The sequence below is a fragment of the Phascolarctos cinereus genome, unplaced genomic scaffold (genome assembly GCF_003287225.1).
Source record: "Phascolarctos cinereus isolate Bilbo 61053 unplaced genomic scaffold, phaCin_HiC Scaffold_2;HRSCAF=192, whole genome shotgun sequence".
In the NCBI taxonomy this organism is placed as follows: Eukaryota; Metazoa; Chordata; class Mammalia; order Diprotodontia; family Phascolarctidae; genus Phascolarctos; species Phascolarctos cinereus.
Window position 1 is genome coordinate 212,061,554 of NW_027555625.1, and position 20,739 is coordinate 212,082,292.

Here is a 20,739-nt window from a genome sequence, read left to right on the forward strand (position 1 = left end):
AGAATTCACAGGTAATTGTTCTTAATAAAACTATATTATTTCCTGGAACATGCTTCTAAAAAATCAGTGTTAAGGTAATGCTAGAGGGTTAGAGTGCTAGAGGGTTAACAAAGTACCTCCAAAGTCTTGTGGAAAATGAGGCTCTTACTGTTCTTTCTCTTTCTCGGAATGAATTATGAATTGGCTGACCTGCACTAGCACAGCCTTCATCTAAAAAGATGGCAAAAGAACATGGGAATAAATCAGCTGTCCCCCGAGGACATGGGACAGAGATGAAAACTTGCTGACTTCTTTGAGTTCTCCCAAGATGACAAAGAGGACAGGGAAGTTAAAAAGAGCCAAGTCTGATATTAGATAATAAAAATGTCGGTTCCAAGTTTTAGGCCGACATAGTACAAAACAAAACTGAGATTTGGGGATGATCTGTTGTGATGGTATATGTTACTTATAATGCTTGAGGTTGCACAGGAGACACTATAGAGGCTAATTAATCATACTTCAGCATTATGCTTGCCACCAAGTAAACCATATTACCTTTTTATGGAAACGGATCCAACATTCAGGGTCTCTTGAGACAGATAATTGAGAGAAGCAGATATATGGCGTATAATCCAATCTACTATGTTTTCTGCACAAATATAACTATTTATTAAATCAATAGCCCATATTTTGGCTAATTTTAGTTTCTACCTGTAACAAGGTGAAAGGCAAGTTAGAAGAGGGTTCAGGATAATGCAGTATATATACATAAAATTATCACTAAATTTAACTGTCACCAAATCTCCTTTTTTAAATATTGAGTTACTCTTACCTCTGTCCTGGTCCTGACCTATGTCAGGACTTTTCTATGACTTCTTGCTATTTAATGTTTTATCTAGCATAATTCCAGTGTTCTATTAAAGAGGAAAACTTCAGTTACTACCTTAATATTCCAGTTGACTGAGAATCCCATGATGTGACTATTTCTGCTAGGCAGGAAGAAAAGCCTGACTTCAAGCCAAATTTCTTCAAGCAACGCTTTAATTTCTTCAAGCAAAATCCTTTCTTTTACAGCTGTTCTGAATTCTCATTTCCTATCTAATCTCTCTGCTACATATCTAGAAGGATGCAAATCTCTGAGGGAAAATCCCAAATATGTTTCTTTCCAAACTGTTTATCAGAACTAAATATGTATTTGAAGTAATAGGAATAAATATACTTGAATAAGGTGATTCTTGGATGCACTTTTAGAATTAAAATACAAAAGATTGTATGTTCGCCTTTAAAAGTGGGTATTTGCATTGTTTTATTTTTTATAGAAACCAAAAAAAGATAATACAGGCCCCAAATTCCCTCTCCTTTTCCCCTCTTTCTCTATGTTCCCAAGAGCTTACTGATTTTCATGAGTGTACTACATTAAAGTATTTTCCTGTTTACAAGAGCAATGACTCAAACTGAAGCAGGAAGGACAAGGATGAGGAAAAAAATGTGTGTTTAGGAAGACACTCCAGTTATAATAATGATAGAGGCTGTTGAATCAGGGATCCAGGCATGGTGCACAGACCATGAGTGACGATGAATTTTCTAAGCTCATATTGTTACATTTGGAGTTATAAATGCTGAGCAAAGAGAGGGTTGAGGATTCTAAGTGAGAAGAGCATTAGGAGGAAGATAAGTAATTTTCCAAGAAAAGAATTTGAGAAAAGGTCAGAAAAGACAAGGAGTTTGGAGACTATAGGCTGGAAGCATCACCAATAGATGAGCTGAGCTTATCTGAAGACAGAGAGACAGAAAAACTCCCCAATTCCCAACAAGAAAGTGATATTCTAGGTGACATGAAATTGTGACCCAAACTTCATAGACTTGACTCTAAATATCTCCTTAGTGAATAAAGGGAAAAGATTCTGAGATAAAAATACAGATAAATACAATGATCAAACATGATGGTAGACATCATGAACTTAACAGGCCCCAAACTGAACTCATTATCTTTCCAATTCCCCCCCAAACCCTCCTCACTTCCAAACTTCCCTATTATTGTTGAGGGCACCATCATCTTCCTAGTCATCCAGGCTCATAACCTTGGTGTTATCCTAAAGTCTTCATTTACTCTTCCCCTAATATCTAGTCCAGTCAACATCTCTTGAATATGTTCCTTTTCCCTCCTGCGACACAGGGGTCACCTTGATGCAGGCCCCAATCACCTCATCATTTAGACCACTGCACTATACTTCTTGTTAGTTGGTCTATCTCTGTATCATTTCTCCATAATCCAGTTTATCCTCCATTCAACTTCCAAGTGATCTTCCTAAATAAAGTATAGGTCTGACCAGATAGCCCCCTCCCCCTTCTCACACACACTTGATAAAATTGATGACTCTGCTACCTTAAGAATCAAACACAAAGTCCTCTGTTTGACTTTCAAAGTTTTTCACAACACATCTCCTTCCTATATTTTCAGTATTCTTACACTTTTCTCTACTCCACATACTCTGCAATCCAGTGACACAGCCTTCCTTATTGTTTTTTGAACAAGACACTCCATTTCCTGACTCTGTGTTTTTTTGTTGGCTTCCCCCCATGAGTGGCATCCTCTCCTTCCTCAACTCCACTTCCAGGCTCCCTTGGCTTTCTTAAAGTGTCACCTAAAAATCTCTCTTTTTAAAAAAATTATATTTTATTTTAAACTCTTGGGGAGAAAAGCAAGCAATTCTATAACACAGTACAATTTAAAACAAAAAGATCGCACATGAAACTGCAAATCTACCATGTACGACTTGCTATTCCCTCCAAATACATAACACAGTTATCATGTAAATTTCTTAATCACCCAAAGTTGTTCTTAAAACAATATTGCTGCTACTCTATACAGGGTTCTCTTGCTTTTGCTCACTTAGGTCTTCATCATTTTGTGCAAGTCTTTCCATGCCTTTTTAAGGTCATGGATCTTATTGTTTCTTTTCTTTTTCTTTTTTCTTTTTTTTTCTTTTGTGAAGCAATCAGGACTTGCCCAGGATCACACAGCTAGTAAGTATCATGTTATCTAAGGCCGGATTTGAACTCAGGTCCTCCTGACTCCAGGGCTAGTGCTCTATCCACTGTGCTAGCTAATTGCCCCCAGCTCATTGTTTCTTATAGCACAGTCATGTGTCATCACAGCCGTACACAACTTGTTCAGTCATTCCTCAAGTGAGGGAGAACCCTGCAATTTCCAGTTCTTTGCCACCATGCAGAGTTACTGTAAATATTCCATTCACATTCAGTTATAATTACTATTTGTGAATTTCCCTCCAAGTTTTACTCAGTATTTTCTCTCAACCTCTTTTTTTACCCTATTCCTGTTACCCTATCTTCTCCCCCACAACCTCCCAGCCCTGCCACTTAACCCTCCCCACCAAAAGTCTCCCCCTATCTTCACAATCTCTATTCAATTTTTTTCCATTTCTGAAAGTAATCTTTCCTGGTTCTCCTTAGTACTCATTTCTTCCCTCTGAGAATTCCTTCCAACTACTCTGTATCTTTTATGTATTGAGTTATATGAATGTTCTATCTCCCATTATAATGTGAGTTCCTTGAGGGCACAAAGATTTTTTTACTTTATTTTATCCCCAGATCAGTATATTTTTTGGTCCTTCATAAGGATTTAATCAATACTTGCTGATTGGCTGACTGATAATGGAACACAATCCCCCCCCCTCGGTAATTATGTAATAGAATAGATTTGCAATATGAGACATACACTTTCAGAAATGGCCAATGTGTTACTTTTGGGGGGGTATGTTTGTGTGGGTTTAGAAGGTAAAAAGGGACCAAGAAAAGACTAACATGGGAACTAGCACCTGAGGTAGGCCTTGGAGGAAGTTATGGACTCTGAGAGACAGAGAGAAGGAGGATCATTCTAAGCATGGGGGAAAGACTTGGCAAAGGCATAGAGATGAGAGCTAATATATTGAATTCAGAGAAATTGATGAGAAAGTATATTGCATGAAAAATCATAATATAAAATAAGCATGAAAAGGTAGGATGCCACCATATTACAAAGGGCTGGGGAGTAGTAATATGATCCTATTTTGGAGTTTCTACTCAAAATTTGCACTAACTGTGCCATAAGGATGCTATTCTAGTGGGGAAAAAACAGTTGGATTTCTCCAAAACATTAATTTAGCTGTATGTATAAAAGAGAATGTAATGGTGTTCTAAGTTCAAAAGAAAAAAAAGAAAAAGGAAAGAAAGGAAGGAAGGAAGGAAGGAAGGAAGAACGGAAGGAAGGAAGGAAGGAAGGAAGGAAGGAAGGAAGGAAGGAAGGAAGGAAGGAAGGAAGGATGGTTAAAAAAAAAAGAAACAAAGACATGAAGAAAGAAACTATGCCCTAGTTCTGATGTATAGCAAAGACCCAGTTGAGTGCCCATAGCTCTTCAATCATTTGTAATCAGCATTCTACTTCATTTCAAAGCAAATGTGATCATAACCAAAACAAAGGAAACAACATCATTGTTTAAGGGCACATGGTGTTTTTTTTGGTAAAGCAGAACAAGACTATGGTTTTACCCATCTTTCTCTGAAAATGGAAAAAATAACAATTAACAACTTCTGAAAGGAAAACTTTCTCAAGGAATCTTTTAGCTCTTTATAGGAGTTTGGTTCTTCAATCCCCTAGTCCCACTCAACCCCCTGAACTTCCCCCCACCACACACACCATTCAATAAACCACAGTAGTTCCCTATGACTTCCAACAAATCTAAAACCTTCAAAGCCTTCATAACCTGGCTCCCTCCCATCTCTCCAGTCTTAAAATTGTACTGTACCTCACCCTCCACACTCTGCAATCAAATAACACTGTCCTCCTTGCTGTTCTTGATCTCTTCATCTATTGATTGATGTTTTACCTTTCTTTGTATCACTAGAACATAGTACAGCGGTGGGAACACAGTAAGTGCTTAATAAATGTGTGCTGACCAATTGGCAAAATGAGAATAATCTAACCACATCTGGAAGACAAATCCATGACCCCTGAAAGGGGCTTTAAGTTGGGAGACCATCTAATGTGAATTTCCTGAACTCAGTACAGGAAAAAGATCCAAGCATCTTGGACTCAAGTATAAACTTCACCTTTGATGTCTACTTCCTCATGACCTCGGGCAAGTCAGAGTGTAATTGGGTCTCAGTTTGTTAATCTATAAAATGTAGGGACGAACTAGTTGACCTCTGAGGTTCTTTTCATCCCTAGATCCAGGATCTACAATTCTGAGTTCTCCTCCTCTGCTAATCTCTCTGAGCCTGTTTCCTCATATGTAACATGAGGGAAATGATGCTCACATAGCTTACCTCACAGAGTTGATATGAGGAAAATATATAGTAGTAAGGCATATAGTAAAGGTTGAGCCCAGCCTCAAGTCCATCTAGGGAACAAAGAAATGTTAACATATCAATTTGCCCACTATCTCAGGAACACTGAAATTTTGGGACTGGGAAACTGACACACATAACCATAGATGACCAGTAAAGGTAGTAGGTGAGATAGTACTAGGCATGGAATTAGGAAGACCTTAGTTCAAATGCAGCCTAAGATTTCTATTAACCTTTAGTAATCCTTCCTACGCTACCAATATAAAGGATTCCTCTTCACTGTGTAACCAGTTACAGAATGTTTGTGTTGGTTCAAATTCAGCAATTGTAAGAATGAGATTCATTGCCCAGTGTTTCCACTACATTGTTATAATTTTCTTTTTAAAATGACCTTTTTTCAGAGTGCAAATCATGCCTGGCAGAAGTTCAGCTTTCGTATGCAATCCTTTTTTTTGTATGTTGAAATATTAATGATTATTGATTCTTTATGCACAATTAAAAATATGATTTGTAAAAGAACATCAAAAAAAATAAACATGGTCCCTCTCCCAGCTATTCAGTGACCTAACTTCTCTTGCATTCGAGTAATTCTTTTTCAGTTCTCTCAGTACATACCAAAAGAGTATTTTACAATAGAAAGAGCACTGAATTTGGAGTCAGAGGACCTGAGTTCAAATTTTGCCTCTTAATATTATTACTTTTGTGACTTTGGATAAGTTGCCTAGGCTCCTTCAACTTCAGTCCCCTCATCTTTAAAATAAAGGCATTTAGCTATATGATAGCTGAGGTCACCTCTAGATCTATGATTCTATTAACTTTATTAGTGCAACTAATGTTTGGCTGAAGAACTTTGAACTTATGGGAAAAACTTAGCTTTATGCAGCTAAAAATTGTCTAATCCAAAATCATAGGTCATACTGACCTCAGAACCCCCTCTAGGGAAGACCACTGTAACGATTGCTTAGATCTACCCATATCTTACTTTTGGTCCACCCGGGTCATAGGTTTCCCAATAGCTTGTGTTTTGGCTTTCCTCAAATTATACTTAATGGTTATACTTACCTGCTTATGTACATCTCAGGCAGTCTTACCTGGAAATTGCTCTCTTGTGAAAATTGCCTAATTGCCTATGTTCTGGCTACCCATTGCTTGTCCTTACAGCTTTGTTTGAAATCTATATAATGTGAAACTTAACAGAGGTTTGAGACGGAGCCACAACATATTCTGGTTCTCTCCTCTGCTGAGCTGACAATGAAATTCTTTCCGGGAATTTTTTCAGGTTTTACGGTTTGTTCTTGACCAACAAACTCTAATCAAAATTTCAACATTTTCACGATTGTGAAATTAAAAGCAATGCAGAATTCAGGTAGTACAGGGTGTTCTCAGAGTCCTACCATAATTTTAAGGTGAGACTTTGGAGACACCCTATGTAGGTAAGATACCCTTCCCAGAATGACCCAAAATCTTCCTGTAAGGTCAAGCTGAGTGCGTATTCCAGCTTTGGAATTATACTCTGAACGTGCCTTATCACACATCATCTTAGGATGAGACTATGATCAATTGCAAAATAATTCAATGCCTGCCAGAGAACCCAATCACCGCTAATTTACCCATCCAGGGCTCCTTGCTGCCACAGGTCTTAAGCATTCTGCATTCCCTTCTCAGTTACAGCTGTCAGAAACTTGACTTTCCTTCAGATCTCAGTTCAGGTGCCACTTCCTCATAGGCAGCCTTCCCTGATCCCCACAACTGTTAGCTCTCTTTCTTTCTCTTTGAAGTACCATTTATTTATTTATGTTTTTGTATATGTATCATGTTTTCCTTGTAGATTATAAGCTCTTTGAAGGCAGGGAGTGTGTTATTTTTATCCCTACTACCACAGGCACTGGAAGAGTTCCTTGTGCACAGTAGGTGCCTAATCTGTGCTTGCCCTAAGTTTAGCAGAATGACTAGACTATGTCAAGCATTTAGCCTATATTAATTGGTTAATTAAAAATTGAAAATGAATTGAAGCTGCCTTTACCCACATAGGAATCAATACAAGAATCAATTCCCTTACTAGGATTTAAGAGGAGGAAACAGAAAATTACTTCTGAATACATGAGAGTCATTCAATCAAGTGACTAAAATACATCAACCACTAAAGACGAAAAAGAAACTGTCCCTGATTTCAAAAAGCTTCATTCATAAAGCATCAGAAAAGTGATCCCAGGGTATTCTTCTTTTTGTTCTAACTCCCTTGACATTCTCTGTGTTCCTAGAGTGACAACTCATGTCTAAACTATTTGTTGTTGAAAACTCATGTTAAGGGGGCAAGGAAACTCAGGCCTCTCACCACCTTTGAGTAAGTGCTTAGACATTACAAGCTCCCCATTTTCCCCTAAAGAGCAACAAAATTATGGAACCTTGTTGAGTAATAATAATAGCCAGCATTCATTTGCTTTAGGGTTTGCAAAGTGCTTTACAAATATCATCTCATTTGAGCCTTGTAATAATGTGGGGAGGTAGGTGCTATAATTGTACCTATTTTATAGATGAGAAAGCTAGGGTAGACAGTGGTTAAGTGACTTGCCTAAGGTTACACAGCTAGTATGTATCTAAAGCTGATTTTAATTCAGGTCTTCCTAGCTCCAGGTCTGGTGTTCTACCCAGGTATTTCTTTGACCCTGGTAGTATCTTCTACATAGGAAGCTCCAATGATTTTGGTAAAAAAAAAAAAAAAAAAAAAAAATATATATATATATATATATATATATATATATATATATATATATATATATACTCTTCTTTTGATTGTTCTGAATTGGCTGACAGAAAAAAATATTTAGGCTTCATTAGAAATACTGTTATCTTTAATTTGTGGAAGGACGGTACTCTCTTTACAAGTCCACCATCCAGGATTCACTGACAGCATTTACAAGTAACTCTTTTGCTTTTCTGCTTTCATCTAGTTCCCAACTTTTCTCTTTCCTCAAATGCCTTTGACCAAGTGCTTTAGATGTGCATGCTATGATGCATGATGTATAATGGATTCAAGTCCAATTAAATAACAGAGAGTACATTATCAAATTGTTAATGTAATTGCTAAAGTGAAATCAAAGACCTGTCAGCAAGGAGTTTGTTCCTTCAGGGTACAGAAAGGGAAGATTAGCATGTGGGAACAATCATTAATATAATAATTGCAAACCTTATTATGCTAATTCCACATTGACACAAAATAGGGCAAAGGACAGAGGTAGTTATCCCAATGGTCAAAAAAGAAAAAAAAAAGGAAAGGAAAGGGGAAAAAGGGGGAAAATAATTTCTGTTCCTCCATATTCTTCCCAATTTTCAGGGCATGTCAGCTAAACTATATTTGTCTTGAATTCTATAATTGTTTCAATTTTCCATTTTATGCTGATAATAGCTCATAATAATAATAGTCAGCACTTATGTAGCACTTTAAGGTTTACAAAGAACTTTACAAATATCTCATTTGATCCTCAGAATTGTGATAGACGATTTATTGGACACTTTCTTTACTCCAATCAATATTAATCAGTTTGGTATGATTTCATAGGGATAGTGATTCTGATAGCAGGCCTCAGAGCTGTGAACTGCAGTTTGTAAGTTCACTTGCTTAATTATAGGAAACTAATTAGAGGACCTCTATCCTTGTTTTTCCCTGTTATGGTGATCAAGCCTAGCATGACAGAGGTGACTCAACATAGGGAGAGGACCATGAGCAAGTAGCCAATGAATGACCCTGGTTGCTGGCTGTGGCCTTCCCTTCTACTAGTCCATTGGCTCATGATGTTTTGACATCTGCTCCTTGATTTTGGTAGGACGTCTTGGAAAGTCAAGATAGGTCTGTTAAAGTCTGCTTTCAAGACCATTTGGCAACCAATGGGATTCTGCATTTTGTATACACCATTCTAGAGGTCCAAGGGCAAAGTTTATCAACCAATAAGACTCTTCATTTTTAGTCTGCTCTACCTGTATTTTCCAGGTACCAAGAACTCAATAATTGTTACTGATAATCACTGAACTTTTTTGATAATTTGTTTTCAGTTTTTTGCCTCTGTTTTAAAGATTTAATAACATTACAATGAAAGAAAAACATACCACTGCTTTGAAGAGAAAGGCCCCTCAAGTAGTTGAAAATAGTTCAAGTAAAGACCAGAGGGACAAGTTATGTCACATAAAAATAAAAATATCCAATAAAAAGTTCAGATCCAGAAAATACGATCTGCTGTATTTTTCAGTGTGACTCATATGTTCTATTATTAGAGAAGAAAAACAACTTTTTTCTTTATAGGAATGCTTTAGTTACAGTTAACACTAAACTTAATAAATTAAAATGATATCTTAAAAGTACATTGCAAAATACATTACTAAGGCAAGAGAATTTTTCCGAAGAAAATTAGAAACTTTTAATAAGCAAAACAAATATAAAAAAATCTGTGAAATCAAAATATTGCATTGTATAAGTTTGTTAACAGAATTGCTAAGCTTTGCAAGCTTCATTTGATAGGATAAATGATGACTAGGTGCAACTATTGATTTGATCAAAATTTTACCTTGCAAATCATGCAAAACAGAACCACATACTTCCATTAGGAGATAACATGATGGAGAAAGAGAATTTCTCATGTGCCTGAAGACCTTCATGAGCAATGATTTGAGAAACTAAATGCTTCTATTTTGCATTGCAAATACGTGATTCTCTTGCTTTCATACTAAGACCTTGCCTCATGGTTCACTGACAAGATCGAGGTCAACCCTCCTAACCTGTGTTCACTATGCAATCTCACCCTTCCAATCACCTTAGCATCATTCCCCATCTGCTCCTCCTCTGGCACTTCTCTTTACCAATGTCATCACCTCTGTATTGAAATTCATCTCCTCCCCTCTCTTCCAGGAGGTTACCCTTTTACTTGCTTCTCACTTCATAAGTTTTAACCAATGCTTGACTGAGTGAATAACAAAAAAAACAGTATTAAATGCCTACTGTATGTCAGGCACTATATCAGGTGCTAGGAATAGAAATTGAAAGATGATATTGTTTCTGCATTCAAGAAACTTACACTATGATAGAGAAAACATAAAGGGAAATAGTGCCAAGGAAACACACTTTTTGTATGGAGAGTCCTAGATGTGATGAGTGGAGCCATAGGACACTTAATTGTTATGGCCTTTCCAGGAGCAGTGCTAGAATTGATTACTATTCTCAGAGTAAGAGGTAGAAGGCTATGGAATATGTATTTGGTGGCAGGGCAATGGCAAGATAACCCAAGAGGTCTGGGGTGTTTGGTTATGGTACACTCACCAATCATGCTCAGCTCCTGATGTAGAAGAGGATGCTCTTCCATGTAGGGAGGCAGGGAAGCAGCAGGATGGATGGAAAAATGTCCCAAGACAAGATGTACTGATAACATTATGCTGAGTTTGCTGTTTCCCTTCCTATGTTCCAGAGTGTTCTCATGACCTGGGGCTAGCTACATTATATCTTTACCCTTCTTCCCTACTGCTCACAAACAGCCAGATTTTCTACTAAAACATGCTTCCATATCTCTCCTCCTTTCCCTAGCCAAATTCCTAGAAAATCCTTTCTACATCACTACTCCCACTTTCTGACATTCTGCTCACTTCTTTACCCCTCGTAATATTCTTCTAACCATACCATTAGACTGTGATCAGCACTGAATTCTTCATGCTTCAACAGCTCTCTGAATCATTTAATACTTCTGATTACCCCCTTGTTTCTGGATGTTATCATCACCCTGGCTATTTTTTTTTTAAATTTCACTTTGTTTTGACTGTGCTCCTAAAAGACTATTCTTTCTCAGCCTTCTTTGCAGGTTCATTATACATGTCCCATCCCCCATAAATGGACATACTCCAGGGTTCTGTCCTGGAGTATCCCCTCCCTCTGCCTTCTTTCTCTTCAGGGGTCAGAAAACTACTATCTATCAGCCAAATTCAGCCTGGAGCTTGTTTTTGTACAACCTACAAAATCTTTATTTAATATTTTAAATGAAACTTTATTGTATTTTAAAGATGTAAAAAAAATCATTCTTAGCTCAAGGGTCACACAGAAGAGCAGCTGGGTTTGGCCCTCAGACTGCTGTTTGACGACTTCTACCATACTCTCATCATGTGTTATGGATTCAGCTAACACTTCTATTTAGATGACTTCCATATCTCCATATCCAGCACCAATTTTTTTTCTTCTGTGCTAGTCTAGCATTTCTAATTGTACATGGAACATCTCCTAAGATTCTGTAGATATCATAAGCTTAATATGTCTAAAACAGAGCTCATTTATTGTCTTTCTCTCTAAAGCCACCTTTATTACTGTCTACACTATTTCTGTTGTCACCTTCATCAAGTGTTATTAATTCTATTTCCTCAACATCTCTCATTTATGTCACCTTATTTCTATTTATCCCATACCACACTACCCTAGTCAGGGACCTCATCACTACTTACCTAGACTATTACAATATTGGTCTCCTTGTATCCCATATCTCTCTTCTTCAGTCCACCTTCCACACAGCTACAAAATCATTATTCCTTTTTTTTTGATTATTTAGTATTTTATTTTTCCCCAGTTACATATGAAAAACAATTTTAACATTTGTTTTTAAAACTTTGATCTCCAAATTCTCATAGGTTATACATGTGTAGTCAGGCAAAACATGTCTGTATTATTTATGTTGTGAACAAAAACATAGACCCCTCCCCCAATTTAAAAAAAAAAGCCTCCAGAAAAATAAATTTAAAATGTATGCTTCAATTTGCATTCAGGCAACATCAGTTCTTTCTCTGGGGATAGATAGCATTTTCCATCATAAGTCCTTCAGGGTTGTCTTGGATCATTGTATTGCTAGAATAGCTAAGGCATTCACAGCTGAAAACCATTACTCCTAAAGCCCAAGTCTAAGCATGTCCCTCCACTACTCAAAAAACTTCATTGGCTTCTAGACTTTAGGATCTGATATTATTCAGCTTTTTGGCCTTCAAAGTCCTTTGCCCTTTGCTTTTTGCTTCCAATCTATCTTTCCATACTAATTATATATTACTTCCCCTCACAACCATTCTATGCTCTAGCCAAAGCTATCTATTTCCTAGGCCCCCATTTCCCACCTCTGTGTATTTGCTCAATCTAATATTCCATAATGAGAATGTTCCCTTTGCTCACCTTCAATTTTCAGAAAGGCTAGATCCCTTCAAGCATCAGCTCAAAGGCTAATTCTCTGGAGGAGCCTTTCCCGATTTCCCCAGTCATCAGTACTCACTCCTAAATCACTGTGTATTTATTGGTATATATCTTATGTTATTTATCTCTGAATATATTCCTTCTCCTCAGTAGAATGCTGGATCCTTGAGATCCATACTCTCTCACTTTTATATGTATGTCCCCAGTGACATAGAAAGGAATTTCTACTTTAACCTACCCACGGAGTGATCTTTAGCCCTTCCCATGAATACTCCACCCCCTCACCTGAGTTATTTCACATGACATTCTTATATTTGCTTTAATGCCACCAATTAGAAGTTTATTTGTACAAGAATCATGTTATAAAAGGCAAATAATAATGGCTAGCTTTTATATAGTACTTTAAAGTTTATAACATTGTTTAGAAATATTATCTCATTTTATCATCAAAACAGACCTAGAGGTTGGTGCTATTTTTATCCATATTTTACAGTTGAGAAAACTGAGGCACATAGAGGTAAAGTGACTTGCCTATCATTACATAGCTTGTAAGTGTCTGAGGCCAGATTTGAACTCACTCTTCCAGCATCCAGATCCCATACTCTATCCATTGCAACACCTAGCTGCTTCAGTAATGCAGAGTGTTTAGGGAGTTCTCAATCATTCAAGTCTTTAAATTATTCAATTTAATCATGTTTACTTTTGTTCCTAACACCTAGTTGAAATCCTTTGCACTGAGGAAATAGGGGTTTTAATTGGGAGAAAGGAGAAGAGGTGAGGAAGAAGTAAACAATTTTGGAACTTGAAACACCTTTTAATTTAGGTCACTCCTTTTATATTTTACCTTCAGGTACTTCAGTGAAGGATGTAGAATGTAGGCAATGTGAGGTCACAGGAGTGTGACAAAAAAGGTTCCCTGAGAAATGTTAAGAGGGTTCATAAAGGGAGACTATGAAGATGGTGTCCAATCAGAGACAGAGTGTGCCTAATGAGGATAAGTACAAATATATTGCCTTGGAGATTTTTTAATCTGGATAAGAGATCTACAGAATAGCAAGTAGGGCACAGGAAAAATAATACTATAAGAGAAGGCCAATAATTCACAGCAGGCATTATCTAATAACAACTTATGGCTTTAGATGTCTATTCATGAGTATACAAAATAATGGCAATAAAAAGTAATTAGAAATGTTTTGGAAGTAAATTAAGTTTCATATAAAACTTAATGAGACCTGAAAGTTTGTGATTCATTCCTGCATCCCAGTCATTATCCCCACTCTTTCTATAATCTTCAATCTCTATCTACTGGTTCCTTCTATAGCTATAGAAGGTTATACTTTATTCAATGGCAGCTGATCATATATATGGGATGGCAAAATAGTTTTGTGTATTAAGAAGATGTAGTCATATGAGGAAATCTACTAATCCATTAGAATGGGCAAGTGAAGTGGAAAACACTCAGGTAAGAATCGGTAGAGAAAGAGAAATAGAAACAATATTATAATGGGAGTAATGGGGTAATATAGACGTATATAGGAGAAAATAAGATGGTGAATTTAGTAAACATTACAAACTTGGCGTAACAGCATGACACAATAGTGGTGGGGAGCTTGATCTATACATATCTGCATAGTGGCTAATCAATTCTTGACTTACCTTAATAATGCCATTCACTAAAAAGCAAAAATAATGATGAAATGCTCATCTAAATCTGATTCTGAACACGGAAGAACTGATTTCTGCTGTAAAACTGTTGGAAATATTAGGAGGAAATGACTATCATGAAGAAAAGAGGATAGGACCTAAAATTAAAGGATCTGGATTCAAAGATCAGTTCTGCTTTTTATTACTTACATCACCTTGGAAAGGGCAGCAGGTGGTGCCTTGGATAGAACACTAGGCCTGGAGTCAGGGAGACTTATCTTTCTAAGTGCAGATCTGGCCTCGGACACTGATTAGCCAGTCATTTGGTGCCATTTACCTCGATTCCTCATCTGTGAAATGAGCTGGAGAAGGAAGTAGTAAACCCCTCCAGTATCTTTGTTAAAAGAAAACCCCAAACTGGGTCATGAAAAGTCAGACAGAGCTGAAAAACAACTAAACAACAATAACAGCTTCTTGGAAAAGTCATTTGGGCCTCTGGGCCTCAAATTCCACACTTGTAAAATCGAGCGTTTAGACTAGATGATATCTAACGATGTCCAATTCTAAATTCTATGACACTATTAGTGTCCATTGAATCTTACAGTAGAATTTTTGATGGAAGAACCTAGTAAATTCAGTCATAACAGATTTCGAAGCTTCAAAGAAGCAATAAGTTATACCTCACTTTCTAATTTTCTATAGAGGAAGTCAGTCCAACAGAAATGAAGAGTATTTAAGAACGAAATTCTTCTGAAATAAAGATAAATAATTCCAGTGTGGAAAAGGAGGGTGTTGCCCAAAGACACTGATATGTCTAAGGCTAATCAAATAAAAATGTACAAGACAGGTAGAACAAGATAAAAGCCAGAGATGATTACCGAGAATAAAGGGGGTAAAGTGGCATAGTTGTGAAAGAATAGAGCTAGAAACAATAAAGCACAGAATGCACTGTTCTTTAGAAACAGAAAACATGTAACTGATTATAAGATCAAAGGGGTGGAGTCTATTAAAGAACTGGGAAGTTATGGTAGTTCAGGGAACATCAACATGTGTATGAAAATTCTCCAGAATAAAAACAGGACTTGGAGTAGAGAGGAAAATTAGAGATTGCAAGTTCATAATGAATGTCTTGTCAAACCGCAAACATGGATTGATTCCATAGTCCATCATCATTACTCCTATTTACACAGTGTTGGATGGAAATGGAGAAAATCATGAAACTGTAATGACTGGATTGATTACAAATGTTTACTATCTAACCTTAACTGGACCCTCACTGCAACAAGACAATCCTATCAATCCTCCCTGCAATGAATGTTCCAAACCTCTATCCTTTCTTCAAGCCTCTCATGCCACCATCTCTCCAACCATCTGAGCCGAGAGCCTCATTTCATATTTCAATGAAAAAATTGAAGTCATTCACTGAGAACTCTATCTTCTCCTTTCCTTATCTCACATCTCTCTGACATCCCATAATACCTCTTTCTTCACTCCAATTATTCATGTACAGTGCCTAACCTAACACTCAGCAGATAATGAATAAATACTTACAGATTGGTTAATTAATGTTTTTCCTTTTGATTTCTAAGATCATCCCTTCTATATGTAGAGGCAGCTAGGGCAACAATGAATATTACACTGACAGTGGAGCCAGAAAGACGAGTTCAAAACCAGCCTCAGACACTTACTAATTGTTTGACTTTGGGCAAGTCACTTAACCCTTATACACCTCATTTCCTCATCTGTAAAACAGATTGTTGGTGAAGATGAGATAATAGCTATAAACCACTTTGAAAACCTTAAGGCATTATATAATTGCTAGTTATTATTATTGTTGCAATGTATCCTTGATTCCATCCCCTCTCATCTTCCCCAGAAAGTTGTCTCAATCATTATCCCCACTCTTCCTATAATTTGTAATCTCTCCCTATCTACTGATTCCTTCTCTACTGCCTACAAAAATGCTCAAATTTCCCCAGTCTTTAAAAAAAACTCACTAGATCTAACCCGTTGCACTACTTATATCTCTCCTTACTTTGTCTAATAAATTCCTTGATAAAGCCATCTACAATTGCCTTGACTTCTCCTCTCATTCTCTTCTAAGCCTTCTACACTCTGATTTCTGATCTCATCATTCAGAATGAAATTGATCTCTCCAGAGTTACCAATGATCTCTTAATTGCCAAATCTAATGATCTCTTCTAAGTTCTCATCCTTCTTGATCTATCTGAAGCATTTGACATTTGATACATCTTCTCATCCTGTATACTTTCTAGGATTTTTGTGACTCTCCAAGCTATCTAACTGCTCCTTCTCAGTTGCGTTACCAGATCTTCATCCATGTCATGTCCCCAAATAATAAGGACCCCTAAAAAAGGAGCTCTCCTCTTTTCTTTTTCTGTACTCTCTTTTAGTGCTCTCAGTATTTCCCAATTATCTCTATGAAGATGATTCCCAGATCTGCCGATCCAGGCTAGCATCTCTCCTGAGCCCCACCCAGTCCTGAAACACCAGCTACTTATGGGATATTTTGGGCTGGATATTCCATAGGTGTGTCATAATTCAACACTTCAAAAGGAAATTTATTAATTTTTATACAAAGCCACCCCTTATAGAACATTTCATTACTGTGAAAGGATTAGCCATCCTTACCATCCCACAAGTTTGGAACCTCAGTGGAATTCTTAGCTCCTCTCTCTTACTCACCCCACATATGTAATCAGTTGCCAAATCTTGGCATTTCTTTCTCTACAAAATTTCTCATGTATTTACATTCTCTCCCCTTATACAGCCATCCCAAAAGTTCAGACTCCCATCACTTCTTCCCTGAACCAATGCAATATCTTCCTCTTAATTATTCTTCCTATATCATCTCCCCCCACTACCATTCACCTTCCACACAGTAGCTAATTTTGTAAAGCACTTCAATATCAGGGGAAAATTAAATACATACACCAAATATATGTCTGTTTACTTATTTATAAATTATATACATGAATTGAGGCAGCATGGAGTAACAGATAGAGAGGTGTCCTCAGAGACACATATTGATTGTCTGGTTCTGAGCAAGTCAGTTTATGTATTAGTTCCCAAGGCAAAGCTGTAAGACTATAAATTGCAGAGAAGGTGTTGAAAGCCATTAGTTGGGAAGTGTCTCACTGAAAGTTCCCTTTACCTAACAAAACACAGCTCCATAAAAAAAAATGTACTACTATATTAATGATTACATACAGAGTAAACCTTACACAAAAATAGAAAGTAAAAAGGTTGATATAAAGGCAAAATAATATTTTGAAAATAATATTCAATTTATTAATGGAATAAAATATTTTATTGTCACTAAAATGTTATTAATAATTATATTTTAGTAGAGAATATGATTAGAAATGATTCATTTTTTAAAATATTGATTTAATAATTTGTGATAGGGCAATTCAAAGGTCTGGTTCAATTTATTGCAATGTAAGTTCAATGTATTGCAATATCTGGTTCTAATGATTGTGAAAAAAAATTCACCTAATAAAGATATGTGGATCTAGTTGGCATAAGAGCAACTTTGGTTTTTCTTAATTTAAATCACAATATTTGTTTTTTAAATCCCATCCACCAATTATGCAAAAAGTTTCTTTTAAAAAAAAGTCTGCTTGTAAGTTTCCATCTTCTATAGTGCAGATATACTGGCAAGAAGGTCCATGATTGACTATGATGGCACTAATATTCCTATGCTCTCATGACTCTAAGGGGTCATGCTATGGTCCATTGGGAATGTGTGAGCCCCATTTTGTAAACAACTAGGCTGGGTGATATCATAATTACTTGATTTGAAACATTGTTAGTTTCTTGTAAGGCATCTCATAGTATATCCTAAAGAGCTGTATTTACTCCTGTGCTATTCATTATATTTTATCAATAGCTTTAATTAAGGCTAAATCACACAAAGCTGAGAGGAGTAGATAATGTGTTGAATAATAGAATTGAAATCAAAACAACTTCAACTAGGCCAAAGGGCAAATCTAATTTAATTAATATAATTAGGTGTAATTTAATTAATGTAAACTCTTACACTGGATGGGAGGAGTGGGAAGTGAGAGATGCGAAGAGAAATCAAATGCATAAATAAAGAATGGGCAAAGTATAGTTAAATGTGTGTGTGTGTGTGTGTGTGTGTGTGTGTGTGTGTGTGTGTGTGTGTGTAAAAAATCTGAGGCTTTTAGTGGATGACAAGGTCAACACAAGAGAAAAATGATTCAGCAGTTTGGGAGGAAAAAACCCAATGGAAGCTTAGGTTGCATTGAGAGCCATGCTGTCTAGAATGAGTGAGGCACATTGAGAGGATTACACTTAGTTCTTAGCACCACAATTCACAAACTAGAATGTGCCCCAAAGATGCCAAGCAGGATGGTGAATGGCCTGGAGATCATGCCATATTGGGATCAGTTTGGGGAACTTCATGTTTGTTGAAGATGTTATAGATGCTTTCTAATATTTGGTATATGGAAGAAGTATCAGACCTCTGTTTGGTCCAAAAGGATAGAAAAAGGAACAATGAGCAGAAGGTGCAGAGAAGCTGATTTTGTTTTTAACATAAGGACGAAACTTCTTGCCAATTAGATCTGTCCATCAGTAGAAGACTTCATTAGAAAGTAACACATTTCCCTGAACCAAAAGTCTTTAATTATAGACTGGATGATTACTTTCCAGGAATCATGAAGAGGAGATTTCTCTTCATATGTGATTTGAATCATATGAATTCTGGCATCCTTTTCAGCCCTGAAATTTTATGATTTTTGTAAAACCTTTGCGACACAACCTGTTTAAAGGTTTACCTGTATATGGTATTGACTGAAGTAGCAGCTAATTGGTATGATGGATAGAGAGTGGGCCCTGGAATCAGGAAGACCTGAGGTCAAAACTGTTCTCAGGCAGTTACTAGCTGTGTGAACCCAGGTAAGTCACTTAACCTGCCTTATCCTTAGTTTCCTCATCTGTAAAATGGGGATAGTAATAGCATCTACCTCTCAGGTTGTCTTAAGGATACAATGTGGTAGTATTTGCAAAGCACTTTGTAATTTTGAAGGACACTATAAATGCTAACTGTTATTATAGTAGGCACTTAATCAATGCAAATAAAATGGAGTAGAACTAACCTTTGTGATAAGTTGACCTAGTGAACACTGGAATCTCCCCCCAGTCTACTTTATGCCATTTACCATGAGCATACATAGGTCCCACTTTCAGGTGTTATTTCAAATCTCCTATTTAAAAAAAGAAGAAAATAAAAACTATAGCAAAATGTTCATATCAAGTAGTCTAGAAAAGATCACCTTATTTGTTAAAAGGAAGTGTGTTCAAACCCCACATCTGTCACGTCACATAACACTACATGGCATTTACAACTTTTAAAAATGGTTGTAGTTACAGTGTTGTTACTTCATATATTTTCTCTTGGTTTTGCTCATTTCATTTTTCACTAGTTTATAAAGATCTCAAAATTCTTCATTTTTATAATATTAATGATATAGTATGAATCATTCTCATTTCTTACTTCTGCATCAGTTCATAGAAGTCTTTCCATATCTCTCCGAATTCATCTATTTCCTTATTTCTTATAGCACAATCCATTACATTCATATAACACTATCCAGCCATTTTTCAATTGATGGGAATCTCTTTAGTTTTCAATTTATTGCCAACATGAAAAGAAGTGTCATAAATATTTTTTGCACATATAGGACCTTTTTTTCCCCCTACTTCTTTGATCCTTTTCTATCAGTGGTATAGAAGGCTCAAAGGGCATGAATTATTTAGTAAATTTAGTGTAACCAAATTACTTTCCAGAACGTTTATGTCCATTCACAGGTCTATCACTAGCAGTTCAAGGTGCCTGTTTTCCCAGAGCCCCTCCAACATTTATGATTTTTTTTTCTTTTTTGTCAACTTAACCAGTCTGATGAGGGTTAAGTAGAATCTCAGAATTTCTTTAATTTTTATTTAGTAGTGCGTTGCAGTTTTTTTTTCATGTGTCTACAAATAATTTAAGTATTAAATACAATGTCCACTCCTAATTCTAGAGGACCAATGGTGAAACATGCTATCTATCTCCTGAAAAGGTAATAGATTTAGGGTGCAGTTTTTTTTTGATAGACATATATGTAGATGCATCTACATAAATGTGTGTGTGTGTGTGTGTGATGACTTAGGGAATTTGTTTTATTTAATTATATGTATTTGTCACAAGGCATTTGTTGTTCTTTTCTCTTTTTTTCCGATAATGATAGTATAAGCAGAAGAGAAAGAAAATGGACATCTGTTAATTTAAAAAATTAAACATGGGGTACCACTGATAGGAAATGTTGCATACACTTTTAATAACACTCACTTTGTTACAAGATTTCTCATGAAGTAGAGGTAATTTGTAAATGTTTGTAATATGTATTTGAAAAGCACCTTAATAAAACTTAAAATAAAACCTTTTATGGCCATGGGTACTGACATTTATCCTCTCTATGGTTAAATATTATTATCTTTAAAATGATGATGTTGAGTTAGATGGCCTCTAAAGTCCCTTC